The sequence below is a fragment of the Grammomys surdaster genome, unplaced genomic scaffold, assembly GCF_004785775.1.
Source record: "Grammomys surdaster isolate TR1022 unplaced genomic scaffold, NIH_TR_1.0 191, whole genome shotgun sequence".
In the NCBI taxonomy this organism is placed as follows: Eukaryota; Metazoa; Chordata; class Mammalia; order Rodentia; family Muridae; genus Grammomys; species Grammomys surdaster.
In genome coordinates this window covers 11,485,779-11,490,798 of record NW_021604636.1, presented here as the reverse complement: position 1 = coordinate 11,490,798, position 5,020 = coordinate 11,485,779, and positions in this window count along the sequence as shown.

Below are 5,020 nucleotides of genomic sequence, written 5' to 3'. Positions count from 1 at the left end.
CTCTCTCTCTCTCTCTCTCTCTCTCTCTCTCTCTCTCTCTCTCTCTCCTCTCTCTGTCTCTCTCTCTGCTCTCTCTCTGTCTCTCTCTCTCTCTCTCTCTCTCTGTGTGTGTGTGTGTGTGTATTCATCAAATAATGGCCAGACAGAGACCCAACATGGCAACTCTTGTCACCAATCAAAGCAAGTAAAGAAGTAAAGCTTGGGTAGGATTTTATTGGGTTGTTTGTCAAAGGGACCTCATAAGTATTTTTAAACAATCTAAGATGTTTCCAGGACTATAGTTTGCTCTTCATAAACTGATAAATAGGCTACATTGCTGAAGACATTATAAGACCCATACAGGTCATTGAACCTAGAGAGGTCAAGCTGGTGCCTAAATAGAAACTTCATCCCTATGTTCTAGTGTCTGTGTTACATGAAAAAACTCTGCATACTCTCAAAGAGAAACACAAACACCACTCAAGCCACAGTCAGAAACTGTCCATGTACAATTGTGTATTACTTGCTAGATATGCAATGGTGGCAGATAACTTGTAGGAATAACCAAACGATGTTTAAGTTGTTTAAAGTTTACTCCATAATATGGAACACATACTGAACACTTGAGTGATCAAGATCCTGAGATTAAATAGCTCAGGTAATAAGGACAAAAGGAAATAATAGCTGTAGTAACAAAAGGAAAAAAATAGTGATAAAATGACTCCTAATAATATTTTTCTAAACTCATAGATCTGCACCTTGCTTAATTATTATCACAGAGGCTTCATTCTTCAGCAGATAGGAACATTATAGATATCCATAGACAGATATTACACAGGAAGCAATAGACCTTGGAACCCTCAGTCATAATTGAGATTTCTCCATTAAAACCTTACTCTCTGAGCTCAGAGTCCTGTGGATGTGGAGGTGGAGAGTGTAAGAGCCAAAGATGATGGATGTGGGACAATAAATCTTGCCAGGAACCTTTGTAAGGTACAACGGGTCTAAGTCCCTGGCACCTGGACATCTACCTAAGATGGTAGGTGGTTCCCTGCTCCCTGCCAGATTCCTGGTCTGGAATATGTACCACATTCCTTATATCAGTCATGTAGCCCAAGACAGAATTCTCCATGCTAATGAAGTACCTAGAGGCTCCTTCCTGGACATTCCTCCCTGCAAAAGGTATTTAATCTCTGATCCACCATGAGGAGTTTTGTAAGCATCCATTTTTCACAATGAACATGGATAAACGTGGACTCTCACTTCCATCAAAACTGACATGAGGAGCATGGAGAATGTCTTTGCCTACAGAGCCACATCTTATGTCTCCCATAGAAGGCTTCTCTGCACTTCCAGACAACCTCTGCTACCTTCACCAATGAGCTAAGCCAGAGTTCCTCATTTCCCTGGCCTTCCCTGTGTTTGTAGTCGCCCTCAGCCTGTGGGCTCCCATTGGTTCCAGCCTTATCTTGGTCAGTGGACCCATAATCCATCATTCCCAACTCCCCTGTGTGGCACTCCAGCGTTGACTAGATGTCCAGGAATCAGGGAATCTCAACTTCATCCTCCTACTACTTAGACTATATTCTCCCACACCCTGAGCAGTGTCCCAGTGCTTCCCTAAAGCTCAGCAACCACAGATGGTGGTACAGGGAGATGCAGTCAAGCATTCCTTGTGTTTTAGCATCCCAGTAGTCGTGCCCAGCAACCCAGAGGCAGGGTTGAATGCAGACCTACATGTGGAGGACATCAGAGAATAAGTCCCTCTATATCAACATTAGCAAAGCTCGTATGAACTCATAGATACCAAAGCAGCAAAGACAGGTCCTACATGATCTGTACCATGACCTTGCTGCTTGTTTTAAAGATTGTACTTTAATGTTTTTGTGGGATTCCTAAGCATAAAAGGGTTTTGGGCCCCTTTCCTTCTGTTTGTTTGGATTGTCTGTCTTTGATGTGACAACCCTTGTTTTATTGTATTAGATTATATTTTCTCATTATTTTTAAAACAAATAGGTGAATGAATTTATGGAAACCTAGACAGAGAGAGAGAGAGAGAGAGAGAGAGAGAGAGAGAGAGAGAGAAAGGAAAGAAGAAAGAAACTGCAAGTATTACCATGAAATAACGTTGACTGAAATGGAATGTTGACAGGATTGAATATTAAAACATGCAGACTAAAAGAATAAACAAGTGTATAAATCTTATAACTTATTCTATATGAAGAATAGACAGGAAAAATGGGTCAGGTAATCAGCTTAAATGATGAGGAAGGACAAATTTCTTTTGATTGGGAAAGAAGATAGAGATTGAAAGATATTTGAAAAACTATGATCTAAGTTTCTATATTTGTTAGGAAATATCAAGAATTGAATGAGGCTGTGAAGGCAGATGTTAGAAAAAACAAAACTAGTTGCTCACATTTCAATAAAAAATTGCCTAGAAGTTCTAAGGCACACAAAGAAAGTAGCTAGTTATGTGTATGTGTAAGCATGTGTATGTATGTGTTGTGCTGGTGTTGATTTAAAGAAACAACAACCCATGCTAGGGAGAATGGGATAGAGTCTGTAAACTCTGCTGGAGCCCAAGTCAATGTACCCACTATGAAAATTTATATGGAGAGTATGACACTGAAAACAAAACTAACATATTAAGTGTCTATATATTTCTGGGCATGTATCAAAGAATTGAATTCAACGTATCAAAGAAAGTACACCAGTATGTTCATGTTTGGAAGTAGATAGGTGCCAATCAGTATAGAAGTGGATAAAGGAAATGTGGCATATAAACAGTAGAATTTCTCTCAGCAATAAAGCATAATGAAAGTATTCCATTTGCATGGAAACATACAAAGAAAGACAATTCTATTAAGTAATATCAGCTATACTCAGAAAGACAAATACAATATTTTCTCTAATACCTGTTAATTTTACTTGTGTGTATATTTATATATGTGTATATGATGCATATATATATATATATTTTTTTTTGGAAATCACTATTTTCACATTGAAAACAAGTGTCGAAGATTGAAAAAAATGATAGAGGTAAAAATACTACACACATAGAATTTTTTGGAAATGATGTTCCCCTGAGACTTGCTAGAATGATGTATGACATAATTTTATAACTGAAAAGAAAAAAGGATGAAAGAGAGAACAAACAAACACATGCTAAGCTTAAATTTACATTTACTAAAGTACAATTTAAAATGAATAATAAATTTGACTTTAATGATTAGCATAAAATAAATGTTTCCAAAAGGAGCTTTAAAGATGTTTTAGAAGACAAAATAAAACACACTCAGCAAACAAGCTGAAGAATAGAACACTAGAAAGTGCAAACATGTTAATAAGTAAACAAAGTAATTTTAAATTCATGTTACACACACATTAGTCTCATAATATATTGTTTGTTTGAAAGAATAACAACATAGGTTACGTATGTAAAAACAGATGTACAAAAAAAGATGAATCAAACAAAGGTTAGACAATAAAAATTTACCTTATATCAGGATTTTATACACTTCTTAACATTTTTATATAGAGCTGTTTTGAATACACAATTATTAAATGAATTTATTTCTGCATAAATACAAAGGAGAAGAAACAGAAAACATATAGCAATTGAGACAGATAAAAATTAAATTATAATAGACTGGGATTCTGTTCAAACTTAATAATTATATCAAATGTAAGTAGACTGATATTTGGAGAAAAATGTTTTTCTATTGGATATTATTTAGAAGGCAGAAACTACTATGTATATTTTAAAATAGATATAGTTGACACAAAAAGCTCCATACTAATACAAATTAAGTTAAAATAATGAAAAGTGTTTTAAAAGGCTATTATCAAGAATAATGACAACTTTTCCTGTTAAAATATCCAACTAATTGAGAAAATAGTGCATGCATTTACAATCCAATACTAAAGCCATCCAAATTATGAGGAAAAAATATTAGAACAAAAGTAAAATATAAAGATATCCATATTAATTACAGAGAATTGCTACAGTTTCAGGTTGAAAAATAGGTACAAAGCCATGAGTATTTGACTTGAACAATATATACTAATTTATATACTAATTAATCAATCTATTAATTAACATTAAGAGATTATTTTACACCCTCAAAATTGAAGATTAAGGATTTCTTGGTGTATGAGTATCCAAAAGTCACATGAGAAAGAGCAAATGTTTATAGTTAAGGAAACAATGGGAACAAACAAGACTATTTTGTTTTCACTCCATCAGCTGCTGTTCAACTTTCCAGGATGCATGAGATCAATGCCCTAACAAACATCTTCTACCACTAGGCTGCACTTTCCACAATGGTAAATCTTTCTGACTCTAGAAATTCATAGTAATTGCTATGAACTACAAGCCCAATAGCAACAAATCTATATGTGCTATACTAATAGAGATTTTGTACCAATAGAGGTCTCCAGTCACTGCCACTCAAACTACTAATAGTACTTCAATAGAAAACTCCAAATTGTTGGTCCTAAGTGCAAGCTCTAAAGAACGCTTCAGAACTTCAGAAACAATTGCAAGACAAGTGGAAGTTCAGCGACTAAAACAAGACAGGCCTTGCTTGGGATATGTGCAGTTCACAGAAATCATTATATAGAAGTGAAGTTGAACATCCACATGAAAAGTACAGGATGGATAAAAACCATCAGAGGGAACTGAGCAGGGCACAGCAACCAGATTGTCCACAGAGATAAAAATTGTCCTACATCACTGTCCTCTATCCAGAACAATGACTTAATTTTTAATTTATTATTTAAGAATTTCATAGCTGTATATAATGTAATTTGATTGTATTCACCTCACACCCAACTCTTCCCAATGTCATGCCTTAATTTTTTAATGATCAAAGAATGTGTTTCTTGCCAATATTTCATATTATAGGTAACACTGATTGTTAAAAAATTAGTACCAAATATATACAATAATATCCTGACCAACTGCTTGTTTTCTTTCTTTCTCTCTCTCTTTCTTTCTTTCTTTCTTTCTTTCTTTCTTTCTTTCTTTCTTTCT